This window comes from Sciurus carolinensis, chromosome 17, assembly GCF_902686445.1.
Source record: "Sciurus carolinensis chromosome 17, mSciCar1.2, whole genome shotgun sequence".
NCBI classification, from domain to species: domain Eukaryota; kingdom Metazoa; phylum Chordata; class Mammalia; order Rodentia; family Sciuridae; genus Sciurus; species Sciurus carolinensis.
The window spans coordinates 28,497,991-28,523,273 of NC_062229.1; the positions used below are offsets into that span (position 1 = coordinate 28,497,991).

Below are 25,283 nucleotides of genomic sequence, written 5' to 3' on the forward strand. Positions count from 1 at the left end.
AGTGGGCAGAGGTGCCTCCACTTGTTGACCAATGGTCATCCAAAGGGGAACTAGGCTGCGGGCTGAGGCAAGGCCTGTTTGTTCCTGTGTCTCTGGTTTTACCGTCCTTGTGGGAAAACCTCACCCGTCAGGGAAGACTCACCCGGTGGGGAGGTCTCGCTGGTCATTTCCCCTCCTAGAGGTTCCCCTCAATCTACAACTACCACCTCGGCTGGGCTGTCTTTCTCTGCAACGTTCCCAGGGGCCCGGACCTACCTCCTGGGCCTGGGAGCCTCACCCTTCGCAGATGAGTCTCCTTAGGCTGCCTCTCTCAGAGAATCTGCCCGCAGTCCTGGAAACTTCGCTCCACCCCTAGGCGTGTCTCTGTGCAGCCCTTCCAGCAAGAAGCCGCCTAGGTCCTGGGACCCTGCTCTGCACCTAATCGCCTGGCTATGCGGCCCCTCCTCTGAGCCGCCACCTGGAGCCCCGTACAATAGCTCCGAGACCCAGAGACCCGCCACACACCTCTTCCTCCCGACAGCCGTCCAGTGTTCCGACGCAGTCACTAGGAGACCAAGCAACTCACTTCGCGTCTCCTCCTCCCGCCAATTGCCCGTAGCCCTAGGCAGTCACTCCGAGTCCAAGTGACCCGCCATGTTCCTCCTCCTCCTTGGGGTAGCCCCCCGGGTGTTCAGGAGCAGTTGCTTGGAGACCAAGCGACCCACTGCGCTCCTCCTCCAGGCAGGCCACCGGTGTTCAGGGCGGTCGCTTTGAGTTCAAACAACTCACCACTCGCCTTCTCCTCTGGCAACCGCCTGTGGCTCTGATGCAGTCACTCCTAGACAAAGCGACCCACCACGTTTCTCCTCTTCCTCCGGGCAACCCCCCGGTGTTCAGAAGCGGTTGTTCTGAGTCCAAACAGCTCACCATGTAGCTCCTCCTCAGGCAGCAGCCCGGAGCCCCAGTGGTTGCTCTGAGTCCAAGCACTGTGCTGAGCAGCCACCTCTACGATGATCCCAGTGGTCCGTGTTTACCGCTCCAGCGGGGGGAGGGGCGTCTCTCCAAGCAACTCTACTTCACAAATTCCCTGCGTTCCGGGGCTACTGCCCCATCCGGGATGCCTCCCCAACGGGAGAGACTTACCCGGCGGCTTTGAGTTGGTCCCAAGTCTCTCACTATCTTCTGTTTTGAATCCTGCGTCCTGGAGGAACATGAAATGCAGCCGCCCTCTTGTCCGCCATCTTGAAAACCCACTGGTACTGTTTTAATTCTATTTTCTGATTGTTGTTTTAATTTTGTTATACTCACAGACATTGGTAGTTTGTTTATAAATTACATGTGTTTTTTTATGTATATAGAAAGAATCAATCGTCTTCAAATAAAGTAACTTCTTACTTTCTAGGCTGGATATTACAGGACAGAGGTTTGGTGGGTGGAAGGATGCATTGATTGCACTGACCTGAGTGACCCAAATAGTGGCCAATAAAAGTGTCTGTCTGCCAGATCTCAGGAGAAAGGATTCTGTCTCTTATGTGCCAGTTGTTAGGTTGAGGAAGTTCCGTGCTACTCCAAGCTTGCTGATTTTTTTGTTATAAATAGGTACTGGATATTGTCAGGTATTTTTTCTGCCGATGTGGTTTGGGATATGGTGTGGTGGGTTAATTTGTGTCTTTGAAAAAAGATTTGCTGGAACTCCAACCTCCAGTACTCCAGATTGTCCTTATTTGTAAAGAGAGTTCTTGCAGGTAGAATTGATTGAGGTCACACTGGAGTATGGTGGGTCCTTCATCCACTATGACGGATGTCCTTATAAGAGGGTATGCAAGTAGAGACAAAGACACAGGAGAGATGCCCTGTGAAGTTAGAGGCAGTAACTGGAATTATGTGGTCACAAACCAAAGTACAGCTGCGACTCTGGAGCTGTGAGCTAAAAGAGGCAAGGAAGGATGCTTCCCCAGAGGTTTTGGAAGAAGCATGGTCCTGCCAACACCTTACTGTCAAACATCTCATCTCCAGAACTCTGAGAAAAAAAAAATTCTGCTATTTTAAGCTACCCAATTTGCGGCACTTTGTTAGGAAAGCTCTAGGAAACTAATACATACATTATATTACATTGATAGGTCTTCTGTGTGTGGGTTTTTTTTTTTTTTTTTTTTTTTTTGAGATGGAGTCTTCCTGTGTTCCCAGGCTAGTCTTGAACTTGTGGACTCAAGCAGTCTATTTTCTCAGCCTCCCAAGTAACTGGGTCCACAGGTGTGTGCTGGAGCACACATTGATAGATTTTTGAATATTGAACTACACCTGCATCCCTAGAATATTCTCTGCTTAGTTACAATGTATTCTTATTTAATATAATGCTGTATTTTATGTGTTGTAATTTTATTTAGAAGTTTTTCATCTATATTCATGAGGAATCTTGTTCTATAGTTTACTGCTTCTGTTGTCTTTGGTGGTGTCAGAATGTCATTAATGTAAAAGAACAAGTTACAATTCATTCCCTCCTCTTCAGTTGGCATGGAGACTGTGTAGAATTTTTATTTTTAATGGTTACATTGAGAAATGATTCACATACCATAAAATTAACCTTATAAAAATATATATTCCAGTGTTTTTGATGTTTATAGAATTATGCAATCATTATCTAATTCCAGAATATTTTGATCATTCCCCCAAACAACCTCAAACTCATAAAAAGTCACTCTCTGTTCCCTCCCCTTTACAACTCTAATCAATCACTAATGTACTTTTCGTTTCTATAAATTGGGCCTATCCTGTGTGTCTAATACATTTGGAAGGGCATAAAATGTGGTGGTTGCTTCTTTCTTTGAGCCTAGTATGCCAGGTTCATTCATGTTTGTAGCATGTATAAGTAGCTCATTCCTTGCTACTACTGAATGGTATTCACCAGGCAAGTGTACCATGTTTGTGGGTCTGCTCTTCAGTCGATGGCCTTTTCAGTTGGTTCCACTTTTTTGGCTATTATGAAGAATATCGCTCTGAACATTTGTGCACAAATTGTTTAGATATAGACCCTCTTTCTTGTGAATACCTGTCTAGGTTATATGGCAAGACTGTTGAACCTTTTGAGAAACTGCCCTACTGTTTTCCCAAGTGCCTACTCCATTAACATTCCCACTAGCGGTGTATGAGTGCTCAAATTTCTCCACATCTTAGCCGACTGCTGGGTTTTTTTCTATTTTGTTTATAGTGATTTTATTCATTTTGATTATATTCATGGTGGTTTTGATTTGTGTATTCCTGATAGCTAACAGGAAAGATGTTGAGCATCTTTTCTTGTGCTTGTTGACCATTTATAGACCTTCTTTGGAAACATATCTACTCAAATCCTTTGTCATTTTAAACATTTGATTGTTTTTATTATTAAGTTGTAAGAATTATATATGTTATACATTCATGTATATAAGTCCCTTTTCAGATATTAGATTTGCAAAATATTTCTCTTGTTCTGTCAGTTGTCCACGTTCTGGATGGGATCATTTATAGCACAACTGTTGTAAATTTTGATGAAATCTAATTTATCTATTTGTGTTTTGTTGTTAGTATTTGGTGTTAACACCCAAGAAACTATTGCCTAACCCAGGGTCACAAAGACTCTGTTTTCTTCTATAAGTTTGTTCCATTTAGTTCTTCTATTTATGCTTTGGTCCATTTTGAATCAATTTGTATATCTTCTGTCCAGTTTGATTTTTTATAGGTAGATATCCAGTTATCTCAGCACATTTTATTTTATTTTATTTTGTACCAGGGGTTAAACCCAGGGATACTTAATCACTGACCCACATCCCCAAGCCTTTTAAAATTTTTATTTTTTAATTTGTTCTAATTAGTTATATATGACAGAATGCATTTTGGCACACTGTACATGAATGGAGCAATACTTCTCCTTCCTCTGGCTGTATGTGGTGCAGAGTCACAATGGTTGTGTAATAATACATGTGTACAGGAAATAATGTCTGTCTCATTCTATCGTCCTTCCTATTCACACCACCCCAACCCTCCCTTCACTCCCCTCTGCACAACCCAAAGTTCCTTTATTCTTCCCTCCCCCCCCACTATGGATCAGCGTCTGCTTATCAGAGAAAATATTTGACTTCTTTCACTTAGCATGATATTCTTTAGTTCCGTCCATTCACCTGCAAATCCCATAATTTCATTCTCCTTTAAAACTGAGTAATATTCCTCTGTGTATATGTACCACATTTTCTTTATCCATTAATCCCTGAAGGGCATCTAGGTTGGTTCCATGGTTTAGCTATTGTGAATTGAGCTGCTATAAACACTGATGTGACTGTGTCACTGTAGTATGCTGATTTTAAGTCCTTTGGGTATAATATACCAAGGAGTGGGATAGCTGCGTCAAGCAATAGTTCCATTCCATGTTTTCTAAGGATCTCCATATTGCTTTCCATAATGGTTACACCAATTTGCAGTCCCACCAGCAATGTATGAGTGTACTTTTCCCCAACATCCTCACCAACACTTAGGGTTACTTGTATTCTTGATCATTGCCATTCTGACTGGAGTGAGATTAAATCTTAGAATAGATTTGATTTGCATTTCTCTAATTGCTACAAATGATGGACTTTTTTTATGTTTTTTTGATCTATTGTATATCTTCTTCTGTGAAGTGTCTGTTCAGTTCCTTAACCCATTTATAGATTGGGTTATTTGGTTTTTTGATGTTAAGTTTTTTGAGTTCTTTATATATCCTGGAGAATAGTGCTCTATCTGAGGTGCGTGTAGTAAAGATTTTTATCTCTTTTGTTAGATTGATTTCCAAGTATTATTTTGGGTGGGGCTATTGTGAATAGGGTAGTTAGGGTAGTTTTCCTAATTTCTCTTGTAGTGAATTCATTGCTTATGTATAGAAATGCATTTGATTTATGGGTATTGATTTTATATCCTGCTACTTTGCTGAATTCATTTATGAGTTCTGTGAGTTTTCTGGTGGAATTTTTTGGATCCTCTAAATGTACAATCATGTTGTTGGCAAATAGTGATAGTTTGAGTTCTTCTTTTCCTATTCATATTCCTTTAATTTCTACTATGCCTAGTTTTTCTAGTGTTTTGAACATGAAGAGGTACCATATTTTGTCAAGAGCTTTTTCTGCATCTGTTGAGATGATCATATGATTCTTGTCTTTAAGTCTACTGATGTGATGTATTACATTTGTTGATTTCCATGTTGAACCAACCTTGCATCCCTGGGATGAACCCCCACTTGATCATGGTGCACTATCTTTTTAATATGGTTTTGTATGCAAGTTGCCAGAATCTTATTGAGAATTTTTGCATCCATGTTCATCACAGTATTGGTCTGAAGTTTTCTTTCCTTGATGTGTCTTTGTCTGGTTTTGGTATCAGGGTGATACTGTTCTCATACAATGAGTTTGGAAGGGTTTCCTCCTTTTCTATTTCATGGAATAATTTGAGGAGTATTGGTGTTAATTCCTCTTTGAAGGTCTTGTAGAACTCAGCTGAGAATCTATCTGGTCCTGGGTATTTCTTGGTTGGTAGGCTTTTGATGGCATCTTCTGTTTTATTGCTTGAAACTGATCTGCTTAAATTGTGTATGTCCTCCTGATTCAGTTTGGGTAGACCATATGTCTCTAGAAATTTGTCGATGTCTTTGAGATTTTCGATTTTATTGGAGTATAAATTTTCACAATAATTTCTAATTATCTTCTATGTTTCAGTAGTGTCTGTTGTGATATTTCTTTTTTCATCACAAATTTTAGTAATTTGAGTTTTCTTTGTTAGTGTAGCTAAGGGTTTATAGATTTTATTTTTTCAAAGAACGAACTTTTTGTTCTATCAATTTTTTCAGTTGTTTCTCTTGTTTCAATTGATTTCATTCAATTTCAGTTGATTTTAATTATTTTCTGTCTTCTGCTTTTTGTTTTGATTTGTTCTTTTCCTAGGGCTTTGAGATACAATGTTAGGTCACTTATTTGTTGAATTTTAATTCTTTTAATGAATGAGCTCAAAGCAATGAACTTTCCTCTTAGCACTGCCTTCAGAGTGTCCAAGAGATTTTGATATATGTATCAGTGTTCTCATTTACCTCTAAGTATTTTTTTATTTCCTTCCTGATTTTTTCTTCTATCCATTGGTCATTCAGTAGCATGGTATTTAGTCTCCAGGTATTGGAGTAGCTTCTATTTTTTATTTTATCATTGATTTCTAGTCTCATTGCATTATGATCTGATAGAATACAGGATAGTATTTCTAATTTTTTGTATTTGCTAAGAGTTGCTTTGTGGCATAACATATAGTCTGTTTTAGAGCAGGATCCATGTGCTGCTGAGAAGAAAGTGTATTTTCTCAACAATGGATGAAATATTCTATATATGTCCATTAGTCTAAATCATTGATTGTATTATTTAGTTCTATAGTTTCTTTGTTTAGTTTTTGTTTGGAAGGTCTATCTAGTGGTGAGAGAGTGTGTTAAAGTCACCCTGTATTATTGTGTTGTGGTCTGTTCGATTCTTGAAATTGAGAAGGGCTTCTTTGATGTACTTAGATGATGCTCCATTGTTTGGACATATACATTTATAATTGTTATGTCTTGTTGATGTATGATTCCATTAAGCAATATGAAATGTTTTCTTTATCCCTTCTGACTAACTTTGGCTTGAAGTCCACTTTATCTGATATGCCGGATTGTTTACTCAGTCCATGTGAGTGATATGTTTTTTCCCAACCTTTTACCTTCAGTCTGTGGTTGTCTTTTCCTAGGAGGTGAATCTCTTGAAAACAGCATATTGTTGGGTCTTTTTAAAAAGTCTATGTCTTCTGCTTGGTGAGTTTAGGCCACTAACATTCAGGGTTATTATTGATATATGATTTGTATTTCTAGTCATTTTGGTTTATTTTTGGTTTTTAACTTGACTTAGTTTCTCCTTTGGTTGATCTTTCCTTTGTTGTAGTTCTTCCCTTTGCTTGTTTTCATTGTTTTTTGTTGTTGTTGTTTTTTTTTTTTTTCATTTCCTCCTCATGGAATATTTTGCTGAGAATGTTCTATAGTGCAGGCTTTCTAGTTATGAATTCTTTTAGTTTTGTTTATCATGGAAGGTTTTTATTTCATGTTCAAATTTGAAGCTTAATTTTGCTGGATATAAAATTCTTGGTTGTCATCTGGTTTTCTTTCCAAGTATGATATATGTTATTCCAGGACCTCCTAGCATTGAGAGTCTGGGTTGAAAAATCAGCTGAAATCAGAGTTGGTTTCCCCCTACATGTAATTTCACTTTTTTCTCTTGCAGCCTTTAAAATTCTATCCTTGTTTGGTATGTTAGTCATTCTCATTTTAATGTGGCTTAGTGTGGGTCTGTTGTAATTTTGTACATTTGGGATCCTGTAAGTCTGATTTTCCATTTCATTCTTTAGCTTTAGGAGATTTTTTGATATTATGTCATTGAAAAGATTATGCATTCCTTTGGTTTGTATCTCTGTGTTTTCACCTATCCTGATAAATCTTAAATTTGGTCTTTTCATGTTATCCCATGATTCTTGGAAGTTCTGTTCATGATTTCTTACCATCTTCTCTCTACAGTCAACTTTGTTTTCAAGAGTATATATTTTGTCTTCATTGTCTGAGGTTCTGTCTTCCAAATAGTCTAGTCTGTTGGCGATACTTTCCACTGAATTTCCAATTGGGTGTATTGTTTACTTCATTTCAAAGATTTCTGCTTGATTTCGTTTCATACTCTGCCTCTTCATTCAAGTGACCTTTCACTTCCTGTACTTTCTCTCTGATACTATCCTTTATTTTAAAGATCAGTGTAATATGTACCTTCTAAACTCCTTCTCTGACAATCTTCTACTGGGCTGTCTATGGATTCTATTGTTAAAACATCTTGGTTTGTTTGAGGTGCTTCATTCCCTTGTTTTTTCATGTTGTTTGTGTACTTCCCATCCAGTGGTATGGATCTGAGGCGGTACAGTTTTTACCCTGAGGGCTTTTAGTTCCTCACTTTTATGGGGGAGACCAATATTAACAGCACCCAATGCAAATGATATACCACCTTATGACTCCTATTAAGGTGTTTACAGTTTTGTCACAATAGACAGAAATGTTCAATTATTGTCTACAATATAAACAGTAAGTTTGCTAAAAGGGTTTACCATTTCAAGTGATGACCAATCAGGGAATAGAATTAGTGTAAGATGTGATATTTATGAGGGAGCAGGAAAGAAGATAGAGGTAAAAATTTATAGTAAGAGCGAGGGAGGAATTAATACAGGTTGGTTGAGAGTATGAGAGAAGTGAGAAAGAGAATCCAGGGAAACAGATAGTTGATAGAAAAATATATACAGTTTTTTTTTTAAAAAGTAAAAATATATAAGAATACACAACAAAACTGTAATGTACTATTCAGACATTCCAATCCTCAATAACTTGATACATTAAAAAATTTGAATTCAAAGATGGTAGAGGTGTGGGGAGAGGCCCAAAACAAACAAACAAACAAAGTCTCAATGGAAAATTGAATTATTGCTTCCATTGACTTTCAAAAACTTTCCCAGCTTCCCTTCTCTGCTGATAGGTGGGGTTGTCTGTCTAAAGTTTGATGTTAGCTCCAGACTGGTGGGTGCCAGACCAACTGGGTGGGCAATCTGATTGCAAGATGCCCTCATACCCTCTTACAGTCTTCCCACCCGTTGTAGCAGGCCCCTTCCTTCCCTGCACTTCAGGACTCGCTGAGCTGGAGAGAGCCCAGTTTTCTGTAGTTTCTCCAACCTGTGCTCCCCCTGGGGAACTACTCTTAGTCTCCAGCTTTCCACAGGCTTGACAGATGGACACTGGCCCAGGTAAACACAGCTGAAATGTGATGGACCTGAGCTTCAGCTTCCCCAGGCTCTGCCTTGCTTCAGTCCCAAGATCTGAATGCCATTTCAACTTGCAGAGAGACCACTAGGGATGCACTCACACTCAGGAGCAACCCTGCAAAGAGCCAGCCAGATGGTGGCCTCTAGCAACACCCAGAAGAAATACCTTAGGTGCAAGCAGACCTACAGGCGCACCAAAAATATATCTCCAGACTCTGGCTAGTGTCCCCAGACTGAGGTGGTTGTGTTCTGAGATGGCGGTGATGGTTGCAGCAAACCTGCAAGCCCTGGCCAGTGTCCCAAGATGGTGGCAGCCACGTGTAACCAAAACTGCAGATATTGTGACAATGAACTTCCAGGCATCAGTGGGCAACTGGCGATCTGTGGGCAGTCTGCAGGCTGTCTGCAGGCTAATGGGTGATCTGATAGACATTGGGCCGTGGGTGATGGGTCGGTGAAAGTTGGGTGTTGGGCAGGCAAGAGATAGGCAGATAGTGGATGATAGGCAGTGGTCAGCTAGAGATTTGCTCTAAAAAGGTGACCGATCACAGTCAATGAAAGCTGGGTGAACCGCAAGGGGTCAGTGGACAGCAGTGGCTGCCTCACAAGGAAATAGTGAATTCCTCTACTTGAATCCTGAGTCACAGAGTGACAAGGAATGCAGCCATCTGATTCACCATCTTGGATTCTTGACTTTTTAAATATTTTATTTTGAGACAGTGTCTCTCTAAGTTGCTGTAGTTGCTGAGGCTGACTTTGAACTTGCAATCCTCCTACCACAGACTCCCGAGCTGCTGGTGTGACCATTTATTTTAAAAGGCTCTTTTTCCCTCATCAAATTATCTTGGTACCTTTATCAGAAATCTTTTGAAAATAAGTGTAAAAGTTATTTTCTGGGCTCTTGATTCCATTCCGTTGATGGATAGCCTAGCTTTGTACTAGCACCACATTGATTGGATTACTGTAGGTTTTTATAAATTTTGATATTGAGTACTCAAACTTGTTCTTTCTTTTTAATATTTTCTTTTTGGTTATTTTTGGTCCCTTGCATATCCCTACAAATTTCAGGATCAACTTGTCATTTTCTGAAAAATGAATGAAATAACTATAGTTTTGATAGAGAATGCTTTGAATCTCTTGATCAATTTTAGGTATATTTCCTTCTATTAATTCTTCTTATGCATGAACATGGGATACTTTGTCATTTATGCAGTGTTTTTATACAGTGTTTTGTAGTTTCCGTATTGTATTTCTTTTGCTAACTTTATTCCCAAATATTCTATTCTGTTTAATTCTACTGTGAATGTACAGTCATAATTTCAACTTCATGTTATTCATTGCTAGTTTATAGAAATACAATTGATTTTTATATTCTAATTTTATACCCTCAAAACTTGCTGAATTTGTTTATTCTAAAACTTATTTGTTCCTTAGAATTTCTTGTACAAAAGGCTTATATCATCAGCAAATAGAGATAGTTTTACTTCTTTCTAGTTGTTTTTTCTATTTCCTTTCCTTGCCTAATTTTCCTAGCTAGAACATATGACATAATGATGACTAAATATGACAAGAGAGAATACCCCTACTTGTTCATGATCTTAGGGGGAAGAAATACCCTTTTGCTGTTAAGTGTAATGGTAGCTATAGATTTTTTTACATATGCTCTTTATCATTTGGGAATATTCCCTTCTATTCCTATTGGTTGCATATTTTTATCATGAAATTATGTTTAATTTTATTCGTTGCTTATTTTATGACAATTGAGAGGATTGTATAGTCTTTATCATCATTGCATATAACACTGATTTTTTAAATGTTAGATTGTGTATTCCTAATGTAAATTCCCCTTGGCGTTGTGTGTGACACTTTCAATGTGTTGCGGTTTTGGTTTCTAGTATTTTATTGAGCAGTTTTGTATCTCTATTCACAATGAATATTGGCCTTAGTTTTATTTTCCTGTAATGGATTTGGTATTGGTGTTCTACGAACCTCAGAGAACATGTTTGGGAGTGTTTCCTTTCTTCAATTTTCTGGGAGAGATTTATAAAACTGGTATGACTTTTTCCTTAAATGTTTAATAGAGTTCACCAGTAGAGTAATCTGGGCCTGGAATTTTTGTGTAAGAAGGTTTTTAGCCATGGGATCTTTTTCTCTAATAGATAATGTTTTGTGTAGGTTGCCTATTTCTTCAAAAATGAGCTTTTGCTCAATTTATTCTCTCAGGTACTTTGTTCTGTCAACTCTGTTTGCCTTGTTCTTCTGGGACTTTTTTCTCTGCCTCCTCAGTTTAAAGAAACCACTGGAATCCACCTCCAGTCCCTCACTGTACTTTGGTCTAAATACCCTATCAAGTCTCCAGTCTGACCCTATTTGTCTCCCATCTCTCAGGGATCATTGCCAGTTATTGCCAGATATATAGTGATTTTTACTTTTAGTACATTATAGTTATACATAATAGTGGGGTTCATTTTGACATATTTGTAAATGCATACCACATGATTTTTCTCCATTTTATCCATGGTACTACCTACTTTTCCTCCTCTTCTCCCTCTTCCAGTTCCCTTTCTGTACTCTGGTCTTCCTTCTATTAATTAATTACTTTTTAATTGATGCATTGTAATCATATATAAAGTTGAAATATATTGTGGTATATTCATATATGCACCCAATATAATTGGGTCAATTTCATTCCCTTCTTCTTCCCCATTCCCATCCCTCCTCACTCCCCATTGGTCCCCTGCTTCTGCTTTACTCTTCTTCCTCCTGTGTTTGTGTAATCCCCATTTTTTTATTCCTTTTTGTTCTATAACTTCTGCATATGAGACAAAACATTTGACCTTTAACCTTCCGAATCTGGCTTATTTCACTTAGCATGGTGTTCTCCATTTCCATCTACTTAACAGCAAATGGCATAATTTTACTCTTCTTTGTTGCTCAGTAAAACCCCATTGTGAATATGTGCCACATTTTCTTTATCCATTTGTCTAACAAGGGGCACATAGGTTGGTTCCATAACTTGGCTATTGTGGATTTTGCTGCTATAAGGATGGATATGCATGTATCACTATAGTATGCTCACTTTAGTTCTTGTGGATACTGAAGAGTGGGGTAGCTGGGACATACAGTGTGTTCTAATCCTAGTCTTTTGAGGAATTTCCATACTGCTTTTCAAAGTGGTTGTACTATTTTGCAGTCCCATCAACCATGCAAAGTATACCTTTTCCCCCACATCTTTTCCAAAAGTTATCACTATTTATATTCCATTTTTTTTTCTTTTTTATCTTTTGTAATGGGCATTGAACCCAGGGATACACCCCCAGCTCTTTATTTTGAGACAGGGTCTCATTCAGTTTCTCAAAGCCTAAGTTACTGAGACTGGCCTCGAACTGTGACTCACCTGCCTCAGCTTCTCAGGGATTACAGGCATGTGCCACCACATCTGGCTCCCTTATTTGTATTATCAATGATTGCCATTTTAACTGGGGTGAGATAAAATCTAAGTGCAATTTTAATTTGCATCTTTCTGATTGCCAAGGATGTTGAACTTTTTTTAATATACTTATTGGTCATTGGTATTTCTTCCTTAGAGAAATGTCTCCTTACATCTCTTGCCCATTTTTTGAGTGGCTTATTAGTGACCTTGGTGTTAAGTTTTTTGAGTTCTTTATATATTCTGGATATTAATCCCTTGTTAGAAGAGTTGTTGGCAAAGATTTTCTTACATTGTATAGGCTCTCTTCCTTTGCTGTTCAAAAGCTTTTTATTTTAATGCTATCCCTGTTCTTAGTTTTAAGAGCTTTTAGAGTCTTATACTGAGGAAGTCAATGCCCATGCCAGTTTGTTGAGTATTGCCCCTATGTTTTCCTTTCTTCTCACAGTTTCACTGTTTCTGGTCTAATTCTTAGGTCTTTGATCCACTTTGAGTTTTCCCAGTACAGTTTATTTTAAAAGGCTATCTGTTCTCCAATATATGCTTTTGGTACCTTTGTCAAAGATTGGATGACTGTGTTTATGTGGATTTGTCTCTATGACTTCTAGTTTATTCCAGTGGTCTTTGTTTATGTTTTTATGCCAATACAATGCTGTTTTTGTTACTGTAGCTCTGTACTATAATTTGAAATCATATATTGTGATGCCTCCAACCTTACCCTTGGTGCTTAGGATGGCTTCGGCTATTCTGGGTTTTTAGTCTTTGATACAAATTTTAGGACTGTTTTTTTCTAGTTCTCTGAAGAATGTCATTGATAATTTAATGGTGATTGCATTCAATCTATAGATTACTTTGGGTAATATGTCCATGTTGGTGATATTAATTTCACCTATCTATGAACATGGTAGACCTTTCAAGGTCTTCTTCAGTTTCTTTAGTGTTTTATAATTGTCATTGTGGAGGGCTTTCACCTCCTTAGTTAGATTTATTCCTAAGTATTTTTTGAGATTATTGTGAATGGAGTAATTTTCCTCTCAGCAAACTCATTATTAGCGTATAAAAAAAGTCATTGATTTATGAGTGGTCTTATGTCTTGCTACTTTGCTGAATTTGTTTATCAAATCTAGAAGTATAGAAGTTTGTTGCAATAATACTTTGTTTTTTTTTTAATGTACTATTGTATTAATTAAAGCTCAGATCTTAATTATTTCCTGTCTTCTACTGGTTTTGGAATTAGTTTGTTCCTGCTTTTCTAGGATCTTTAGATATAGCACTAGATTGTTTATTTGGGATTTTTCTGTTGTTTTTTTTTTTTTTAATGTGGATCTTTAATGCTATAAACTTTCCTCTTAGTATTACCTTCATAATAGGACTTGGTATGTTGTATTGGTTTTCTGTCTTGAGTCTAGGAATTTTTAAAATTTGTCTTCTCATTTCTTCAATTATTCATGTCTCACTTAAAAGAGTATTTTTCAATCTCCATTTTTTTTAGGTGTGAGCAAATTTTTATTGGGAAGGGAAGTTGTCAACTTAAACAGCAGCAAATGATGAGTGAATAAGGGAACTCCCTATTATCTGTTGGGGTCTTAAGCCCCCTTGCTCTTCTCAACCAGCGACAAGGGAAGGGGACACTCCCCAACAAGGTCAGACCGGGATAGGTATGACTGACTGACCACCCGCTCCCAGCCCTCCAAGTGGAGGACAATCAGACACATCAGGGAGACCAGCCACAGTGGGAACTCGTTTATTGAGGAAGTCACACAGCTTTTATGTAGGGTGGGGGCTAGGCGGGAACCAATCAGCTTAAAGGTCAGCAAGGCATGGGGGGGGTTCACATAGGCGAGAGTTCCATAGGACTATATGGCAAGCACGAGCTGATCACATTCGCGGAACTGTTGTTAACCAATCCCTGACGGTGGTCCGATTTATCATCATTAACCTTTGAAACTGCCTTTGAGACCTTGATCATGCTCACTTGCCAGGGAGTAAGGAGTCAGCCTGAGTTAGTTAACGTGTCATTAGTCCCAACATATCCCCCTTTTTTGTTTTATATTAAGGGTGTGTCTGTCTTAGGTTGCCCCTGGGAGGGTCTTACCCGTCATGGATCATCACCCTAGCAGTTTGGGGGTCCAGATCTACTCGCAGGTGTGCCTGTCTTAGGTTGTCCTCCTCTGAGGATCTTACCTGTCACTGACTACCACCTTAGCACTTTAGTCGGGCCCCTCAGGAGGAGCAGAGCTTACGGGAGAGACACTTAGACCCCAGTGTCTTGATACAAGTGATCCATGAACCTATAGGGCTCCCAATCGTCATTATGAAGGGCGGTATAATGCTGTCAGACCACCATGAGCTGCACAGACTTAGCCTGGCTTTTCAGGAAATGGATAAGCTTATTGATTATGCAAGGCCCAAAGGTGAACACAAGGATAATGGTGATTAGTGGTCCCATAAGCGGGACGAGGTAGGGGATCCACCCGTATAACCCAGTCCAGAGGAAATTAGAGTGGAGCTCGCTCCTACGACGTTCCAGATCTTCTTGAAGGTTTTTGATTTTATCTTGTACAATGCCAGAGTGATTGGCGTAGAAACAGCACTCTTCACCAAGGAACAGGCAATGCCCTCCTTCCTTCGCCGTTAGCAGATCCAAACCACCACAATTTTGCAGGATGACAGCAGCCAAGGAATCAAGTTGAGCCTGTAGATCTAAGATGGTAGAGCTGCAAAGTGCAGCTCTCAAGGAAGTCCACTGTTCAAAGTCATGAGGTCAGAGACCCCAATCTCAATCACTGTTGTCCCATTTTTGCTGCTGCGCATTACACTCTTTTTAAATGTCATTTTAAGCAGTTTACATATATTGACTTCTGAGTCTACATGAAAATTAGTTAACACAATTTAACATTATATCTAAAACATGAATTAAAGAAAGGCTGAGAGAGCTTTTAACTTTCCTTTTGTGTGGCAAAATGTTTTTATGTTTCACAATATTAACCTTTAAACAAATCAGGCACTAACCTTTAGAAATACATTTACACTTAAAATTTTCTCAGTGTAAAAAGTAACAAATTTTACATATATCCTATTGATAACAGGTCCTATAATAGAACATTAAATGATAGAAATAAATCCCCAATAAAATTTATTCTTTATAATTACCATTATAGACAAGTCTGATTTGTAGAATAGCAGCTTGATAAATTTCCTGTTTTAAAAACTTGTATACCTGGGAAATATGAACACATTTAATATACAAAGAGTGACCATTCCACAATTACCGTGACACTTTTATCTTACCAAATTTAGTTTTTAGAGAAAAATCTAGACTCTGTAACGTAGTCCAATACTCTAACAGCTGTCCAACCATAATTGTATAAATCCCAATTTTTAAGACTAATTGTTCTAAAGAATAAAACTTAATAGACACAAAGTTAAGAGTGCATTAGTGTTTCTAAGAAATCCTTGTTATTTTACCATATAGATTAAACTTTGGTTTATATCAGAACATTAGTATTTCACCTTAGGAAAAACCTTAAATAACTTTACCTGTGTCACATACACACAACCAATTTAGTTACATGCAAACTTGTTGAAATTTTCCCATTACAGACTTTCTTAGCACTTATTTAGACCGTCATGTATTTTATCACATAAGCACTTTCTTACCCAGAAACATTTTGTTCTTCACTAAATATATTTCCATATCTAGAACCTTTTATTTTTTCTTTCCTATGTGTTGACCTTTTTGTTCACATTCTGAAACTCTTAAGAAATTTCTTGATTTATATAAATTACTCCATTTTAATAAGACTAAATATTTTGTTATTCATAGCACTCTAATTGAAACATAGCTGAAACCTTTGGAACCCTTCGTATATAGAATTGTACCTGTTAGGACATAACTCTTAGTAACCTTGTTTCTAGTTTACAAAGCAATTTTCTCTACAAACACATTTGAGTAATCCCATACATGTGAACTCTAATTCACTTATCTTATTGTAAAAAAAAAAAAAAAACAAGATATCAGACAAGTGTACCAACAGTATTTGCCGTCTCTTTCCTGTGGAAGAAAAGTCCTAGAAAAATTGATGTTAGACATTTTATAAACATCAATATTTTATTAGTGTGACCACCTAGAGACTTGTGAGTTAATTTTAAAGACATTTTGCTTCTATTAATTTGCCCAATTTAAATTGAACCTCTAAATCACAAGAATTAAAAATATTTGGATCCATTTTTAAATATTAATTTTAGGAGTGCTCAATTTTGATACAGACAAAACATGACATCAGACAGCATGACATACAAATAACACAAAATCAAAGGCCTTGAAACTTTATAGTTGAATTTCCATCGCAGTGTAACAGATGTTCAAAAACTCAAGTTGAATAAAAAAGTAGAACTGATCCAAAAAGTCATGAGCTCAAAAAAAATATAGAATTCAAAAAAAACAAGCATCCTGGAAAAATGATACGGCCGTTAATTACTTTTAGTAAAGCACCATAAAATTTACTTTTGCTGGAGTTTAGGTAAGACTCTTTTTACCTTTTTTTTTTTTTCCCCTTGGGTTTGAGACCAGTCTCCTACTGAGTCTTCTGGCTTCCTCCATTTACATTTCAATGTAAACCTTGACTGAGTTCCGGATCTGAAAGGGGCTAAAATGTTCCAGCAGAAACTTGATGCCTAGGGCATTTTACCCATTTTTCCTGGTTCAATTCAGGTTTGGACTCAGAAAATTGTGAAACAATTATCTCCCACTACTTGTGGGGAATGGGGCTGCTATGTCATACTCCTTACTATGATATGCCACTGATGGTTGGACTGGTTACTCCCTCCACACCAGCTATGTGGGACCTCATGGTGGGAGGACTAGGTGGGCTGAGCCAGGGAATGGAAGAGAAACAGCTGAGTCGAAGTTGGAGGAGGAGGAGGGATTTTAGAATACTTGTGGTAAACATACCTCAAGAGAGTGTGCTCTTGGGTGAATTATATTGTTCTGGTTGATGGTATTTGAAGTTCCTGGCAGGCACCCAGATAGGGTTTGGTTCTCCAATTGGGAACACACATCCAAAACCTCTGCCAGCACTTATTAGTGGATCAGGACCACACCAGCATCCAGTTAATGGATCTTTCCATTCAACTTCAACTTTCAGGTAAGGAACCTGATTGGCCCAGTGTTGTTGGAAGGCAGTTAAAGGCTGATTTTTTGAGAAATTTAAAATATTTAATGTAAGCATTACTATTCTTAATTGATCATGCGGGTTATTTTCCCCTTTTTGTTTTATTAGTTAATTTTTTAAAGTTTTATTATGTCTTTCAATTATGGCTTGTCCTTTTGGATTATATGGAATTCCTGTAGTGTGTTTAATATGCCAATTGTTGAAAAATTCTTGTAATGATTTACTTGTAAAACAGGGTCCATTATCCGTTTTGATTTGTTGAGGCAAGCCTAAAATGGCAAAACATTGTAAGAAATGGCTTTCAGCATGCTTGGCCTTTTCACCAGAGTGAGCAGTGGCCCAGCAGGCATGGGAGTAAGTATCAATAGACATGAATATATATTTTAATTTTCCAAATGGTGCATAATGAGTTACATCAGTTTGCCAGATAATGTTAGGGGATTGGAGAGGTGGAACCTGTAAGAAAGGTGGGCAAGATTTGCAGGTTCTTACAATCTTTTTTAAATCCTTTATGGGGACCAAAGGAAACTTATGATGTAATCCTCTCCAATTTAAATGGGTCAGGTCATGAAGGCCTTGGGCTAGTTGTAAGTCCTGTTGAGGTTGGGCCATAGCTATTGAGGTCCCTGATGTAGCTAACTGGTCGGCCACAGCATTGCCTTGTGCAAGGGAGCTGGGTAGATTTTGATGTCCTCTTAGATGCTGTAAGAATATGGGTTCAGCACACTCCTTTAACAAGGACCGTACCTGGATCATCGAGGGGGTAATAGGATTTTTATCTAATTTGATATATGAAGAGACCAATGTGGGTAGCAGGTTTATCACATATAGGCTATCTGAGAAAAGATTCATGGGTTCTTGTACTTGAGTTAGGGCCATAGCAATTGCATGTAACTCCTTAAATTGTGCTGACTGGATAACTGGTTCAAAATGGGTAATTACTTCCTGTTTCACTAATCTGGGAGGGGGGGTAAGTTACAACAGCAGATCCCTCTTTTCCTCCATCCGTGAATACATTTACAGCTTTAGGGAGGGATTTAGTGGAAAAAAGTATAGGGGGTGCCCATTTCAGTTTTGAAAATGAGGACACCCATTTGGTTGACCCATAATGGCAATCAGTCTTCCCTAAGAAGGCCTCCAATGCACAGGATACTCTATTGTTATTCCTTTGAACCCATTCAAAATCCGACAGGCGATAGGGCACTGTCAAAACATTAGGCTCTTTTCCATAGTGCCTAAGGGCAGTATCTCTGCCTTTAATTATAAGGTCAGCCAATTGGTCGAGGTGAGCATAGATCCTAGGAGCTGCCCCTATGACTGCGTTTATCCATTGAAGGGGCTCTTACTGCTGAGTTAGGGCTGCGGTGGACAGCTGAGAACCGGGGAGAATCCAGAGGCTAAGGGGGTCTTCAGGCCGGTATCAGGCCAACCAGGTAGAGTTAAGGGCTACTTGTATTTTTAGGAGTATATATTGATGGTCTTGAGTTAGGGTAATAATGTTTGTAGGATCTTTGTCCCATAGCAGGTCAAAGAGAGGGAGGATAGAGATAGGAAGAGATAGGTAGAGATAGGAAGCCATGGTCTCAACCAATTAAGTTCCCCTAATAATTTTTGTAAATCAACCAAGGAATAGGAGGATTGGAGGAGTAATTGAGGTTTAAGGGGACAAACAGAATCCAATTTAAGCTCAGTTCCCAGTATCTTGAAGGGAGGGACAGTTTGAACCTTATCATTAGATATATGTAGTCCTCCTCTCTCCAGAAGGCCTTGGAGTTCTTTGTATGCTGAGCTTAGCTGAAGGGCATTAGTGGCTCCTATAATAATGTCATCCATGTAAATATACAAAGTAATTTGTGGCCTTTTTCGTAGGGGTTGAAGGAGCTCAGAAACAAAATGTTGACAAAATGCAGGGCTATTTGCCATGCCTTGGGGTAGAACCACCCATTCATAACGTTCATCTGGTCCTTGGTAATTGGTAGAGGGCACAGGAAAGCAAACTTGGCACAATCGTCTGGGTGGAGTGGTATTGAGAAGAAACCATCTTTGATATCAATAACAAGAAGCAAGAGATCTCTTGGGATAGAGGGGATCCAGGGAAGACCCCTTAAAGGGGTTCCCACTGGAACCATACAACTATTAATTTTCCTGAGATCCTGAAGCATCCTCCATTTTCCTGATGTTTTTTGGATGACAAAAACTGGACTATTCCAGGGGCTTAGAGATGGTCTGATATGACCTAAGGTTAGTTGTTCTTGTACAATATTTCTTAAATGTTGAAGCTTATTTTGATGTAATGGCCACTGTTCCACCCATATTGCGGGACCTAGGAGCCATTGGATGGCTGGTGTTATTGGAACAGTGGTCCTTAGGATTGGGGGTGAGGCTTTACCCGGGGAGCTGGGACCTTCTGCCTAGATGCCTCAAAAAGAGGGTCTCCTCTGTAATTGCTAAAAGGGCCAGATAGATTAAATTGTTGTTCATATTCCTCTTGCTCAAGGAGGTCATCATACACTGCCTTGTATTAAGTTGTTATATAGACCTCTGCTTCCCCTAAGATATCCTGTCCTAGTAAATTTGCAGTAAGACCTGAGGCCACAAGGGGGTGCACGACTCCCTGGGTACCGTCCACATCCCGCCATTTGAGCCAATCTTTGATCTCTTCTGATTTAGTATTACCTCCTACCCCAAGCAACTGGGGGCCAGGAATCAACCTCCATTGAGGTAGAACTTCCTCCTTTCTTAACACAGTTCTATCTGCCAGTGTCGATGAGACAGCAGAATTTCTTTCCAGCTATAAAAATGTCCATTTTTGGCCTGACCCCAGGGACAATGGGAACAGTCCAGTGTGCCTTAGGGGGGCTATTGGGGGAGAAACCTCCTTTGTGTGACGGGGCTGGAGGGTGCCCCCTGATTAGTTTAAAGGCTTCCCCTCAATGTCGAATTTAGATTTGCAATCCTTCTGCCAATGGAATCCCTTTCTGCATCTTTGGCAAGGTGTTTTGGGGGTGACCAGCCTTTGAGCTGAACTGGCTGGCCTTTGAGCTGAACCCATAGAGCATCCGGGTGGAGCCTCAGAACACACCTGACCAGTGGGGCAACCCCTCTTGAAGTTGCCTGGTTGCCCGCAGCTATAACATACTCCTTTGTCCTTAGCCGCGACTGGTGACAAGGCTGCCGTGAGAGCCTCAGCAAGTAGCAGTTTGGGCCTGTAGGGCTGCGACCAAGGATTGAGACTGTGCACTTGTGTGCCAATATCTTTGGTAGCCACAATCCACCTTCCCATGGAGCGATCTTTCATCCCTGCACAGGCCAATTTGTGATCGGTAGTCATTCCTTCCCAAACTAACATTTTAACAAATTGATCTCTTAGGGGTCCCGGAGGAAATTTTCTCTGAAGGCTTCTTTCTACCCTTTCAATGAAGGTTGCTAGGTCCTCAGTTGCCTTCTGGGTAATACCTGCGATGGGGGGTTCTGAGGGGCCCTCCTCTAGCTTTTTCCATGCCGCCAACCCTAGGGCTCTTACTTGTTCTTGATATGGGGCTGGGATGGCAGCCTGTATGAGGCCAGTAGAGGATTGGTCACTGGACCCCGAGAGCATCCCATAAGTATCCGGGACGGGAGGGTTAGCGGCCTGGTTCCATTCAACCTGAGCATGACATTCTTCATTAAAAATGGCACACCACCTTAGATATAAAGGACCAGGAAGGACAGCTTTAGTTAGGTTCTTCCAATCCTGAGTGGTGCACTGCTGGTGGGCAAGGCCCTGGAGGATGGTTTCAGCCCAAGGGGAATTGGGCCCATCCTCTGAAACAGCTTTCTTTAGTTCCTTTAAATCTTGTGCCTCCCATGGGTACCATATAGCAGGCCAGTTACCCGCTGGGTTAGTATTTACCTGGAAGGCCATACAGGGAGGGGGAGGGTAGAGTCAGTGCATTCTCCCCCAGTATCATCAAATGGCCACCGGGAAGATTTCCCACCATCCGGACATGATGGCAGCAATGAGCCTCCTTGGGGCAGAAGTGGCCCTCGCTATGTGTAGAGGCTGGCTGCCCTCGTGGTTCCTCAGCCTCGGGAGGAGCGGACGGAGATGGATTGGGCTCCTCATTAAAGGTCTCCCAACGTTGTTTACTATGTGGCAAGTTTCTGGAAGGAGATGCAACCCGAGGAGCTGATGGTTCTTTAGGCGGCGGCTCTTTGCGGGGAAACTTGGAGCCCCCTTTGGGAGGTCCTGGAGAGAAGCAGGCCTTAAGGGCGGATAATATAGGGTTGACTCCCAATGGGGGACCCTCCCCTAAATTGATTTCCCTCTTCCTAACAAGTTGTTCTACACGATCCCACGTGGACCAGTCAAAAAGATTAGTGGCAGGAAGCCAAGGGGCCACCTGAGTAAAGGTGTCCCAGGCTTTTTCCGCCTGTGTATCAGACCACTCAAGGCCCCTGCTCTTCAGCACGAGTCTAAGAGCTGAGAGCGCAGGGTCACCATGTGTGGTGTGTGTTTGCCCCATCTTTTCAGGGATGCCCTTACCTTGGAACTCGCTTGGCCCGATCTGCTGGTACTTTCGGTTTCGAAGCTGCCTCTTCGCTTTGGCTGTGGATCAGCCTTGAGGGGCCCCACGTTGGGCTCCAGATGTCGGGGTCTTAAGCCCCCTTGCTCTTCTCGACCAGCGACAAGGGAAGGGGACACTCCCCAACAAGATCAGACCGGGATAGGTAGGGCCGACTGACCGCCCGCTCCCAGCCCTCCGGGAGGAGGACAATCAGACGCATCAGGGAGACCAGTCACAGCAGGAACTCATTTATTGAGGAAGTCACACAGCTTTTATGTAGGGTGGGGTCTAGGTGAGGACCAATCAGCTTAAAGGTCAGCAAGGCATGGGAGGTTCACGCAGGTGAGAGTCCCATAGGACTATATGGCAAGCACGAGCTGATCACTGTTGTTAACCAATCCCTGATAGTGGTCAGATTTATCATCACCAATCCTTGAAACCGCCTTTGAGGCCCTGATCCTGTTCACCCACCAGGAAGTAAGGAGTCAGCCTGAGTTAGTTAACATGACATTAGTCCCAACAATTATCACAGATAGACATGACCTCCACAACATGTGATATACAGGAAGCATTTCAATTTGTGACCTTCTGCCTGGAAGTGTCAAGTGCTTTCTCATTCAATCTAATACTTCTGGATTCCTACTAAAATGAAATACAGTAAGAATATGAAAAGATTGCTTACTGAAAGGAAACCCTCAAAGAAGAATAAGGAAGGGAATGCAGAAATTAAGAGGTTATGGAGAACACTCTTAAAATCATAATTATCTACATTTTCTTATCTTCACATTTATACAAAACACAGTCACTTGTAGAATTGGTTCAAATACATTTTTACTACTAAGTGTTTGGAAGTTATTTATGTTTATATGGAATTAAGCTATTAATGCTTTTCTACAGCAGTAACTGCACACCAGGAAGTCCAAGACAAACACAAATCAAGGAATGGAGTTTTCCCAGAGCTGCCGCATGAAAAGACTATAAGCAGTTGATTCCATACATATGAGTGGGTTTATTTGCTATAGAAAATCCAAGTGGAATAAGGAATGGAGATGTGTAAAAAGGTTTCTTGAGAGAAAGAGGATGACACCCTGTTTGCATTTAGTTTTCAGCCCTGTCTGCTGCATCACATTCTTCTCCTGCACTGTCTGATGTCTAGGATTTCACATTTTCTCTAAGCAACTGCATGATGAGGGTGCTATCCTTTTATGAGTCTTCATTCAGTGTATCAAGTTCTGTAGCGGCTTCATCAAAAGCCATTTCGGCCAGTATGCAGACAAGCTCTGGTTTATTACGGATCTTATGGTAAAATACAGAAATGTTAAGAGCCAGCCCAGGCAGATTGGGTATGTGGGTTACATCTCTTTCTTGATTATATCAAATGCCTCTTGGTAAGCTTCTTGGGAATTATCTATTGTTTATTTCTAATCATCACTACATGGAATTTCAGCAAGGTACCAGAAGTAATCTCCCTTCTTTTTCAGATAGAAGGTCTTACTCTCTACATTAGTTGCATTGGCTATTAAATAGTTAGGCAAACAAGTCCACAGCCATGGTGCAAATGGACCTCAGCTCCAACTACACTTTCTCCTGATAGTACTTAATCTGCTTCAACTTCTTGTGGGAGGTGTTGGTATTCTGATGGATGCTTGAGATGACTGTACAGGCAGACCTGTGGCCTCCAACCATGTTCTTGTACACCACTGAGAGCAGGTTGTGCTCCTTGTTGGATAACTCAGTGCTCTGCTTGGACACAACCTTCATACAGGTGACCATGTTGTCATAGTGCTTGACCTGCTTAGGCAGTTTGGCCTTCTGGATCAGCTTGATTTTCTCCACGGCAGGGGCTGGGACCAAGGGCAAGGCAAATGAGGGCAATTGCCACCCGGATTAGGAGTTCTCTTCCTCAAGAGCCTCTCCTCTCCTCTAGCCCGACGTGAGTCCCACCACCAATCTCCATATGTTTATGTGGTTTCTAAAATTTTCTTGCTGTTGATTTCTAGTTTTATTCCATTATAATCTGATAAGTTGCTTGAAATAATACTCGTTTTGTCTGTATTTGCTAAAACTTGCTTTGAGTCCTAAAATACAATCTGTTTTGCAAAAGATTTTATGTGTTACTGAGGAGAGAGTATATTCAGCTGTTTTGGGTAAAATATTCCATAGATGTCTGTAAGGTCCATTTGATTTATAGTTTCATTTAGGTGAGAAGCATCTTTATTGAATTTGTCCGAATGACCTGTCTCTTGTTTAGAGGAGATGTGTTGAAATCACCAAGTATTATTGTACTGGAGTCTATCTGGAACTTGAAGTTAAGAAATGTTTTATGAATTAGGTGTGCCAACATCGTAGCATAAATATTTCCTATTATTTTATCTTCTTGTTGGTTTATACCCTTTAATAGTATTTAGTAGTCTTGTCTTTTCTGATTAATTTGTGCTTGAAATCTCCTTTGTCAAATAAGAGAATAGCTGCTTCTGCTTGTTTTCAGACTCCATTTGCATGGAAGATGTTTTTCCACACTTTTAGTTTCATCCTATTGATAATCATTGCATATAAGATGAGTCTGTTGCAAGTAGCATATATTTGGGTCTTGTTTTTTAATCCATTCCTTACAATCTGTTTCTTTTAATTGGAGACTTGAGATTCAAGTTATTATGGAGAAATGTTTACTGTTTCTAATCATTTTGGTATATTTCATAGATTTAACTTGTTCTTAACTTTCATTTGCTTAATTGCTCCTCTGGAGAGCTTCAACCATTTGAGAACTATGAGGTTTGAGTTCTTTCTGTTGTATTTCTTGAAGTTTTTTCTGTAGTCATGAATTATTTTATTTTCATCATGGAAAGTTCTTATTTCTTATGCAATTGTGAATGATAGCTTTGCTGAGTATAGCATCCTTGGTTGGTGATTGTTTTCTTTCAGAGCTTGGATTATCTCATTACAAGCCCCCTTTGACTTTTAGCTTCTGAGTTGAGATGTCTAAAGTGAGTCATATTGGTCTTTATCTAAAAGTGATTTGATTTTTCTCTCTTTGGCTTTTGATATTCTATCATCCTCTATGTTAGGCATTTTGATTATGATGTGCCTAGAAGAAGTTCTTTTTTATCTTGTCTTTTTGGGATTCTGTATGCATCCTGTATATGGTTGACCCTCTCATTTCTAAGATGTGAAAAATTTTGACATTATCTCACTGAAAAGTTTCTTAATACCATTAGTCACTCTTTCTATGCCCTTTCTTATCCCAATGATTCTTAAGTTAGGTCTCTTAATCTTGTCCAGAGTTCTTGTATATTCTGAACA

General features: G+C 39.7%; 1 protein-coding gene and 1 pseudogene across 7 annotated transcripts in view; one reads left to right on the forward strand and one right to left on the reverse strand.

Moving 5' to 3' along the window:
* Window positions 1–25,283, forward strand: part of Ulk4 (unc-51 like kinase 4) — a 623,492-nt gene that overhangs the window by 478,420 nt on the left and 119,789 nt on the right. The gene's annotated exons all lie outside the window — the stretch shown is intronic.
* On the reverse strand, window positions 23,082–24,327 carry LOC124968896 (14-3-3 protein theta-like; annotated as a pseudogene).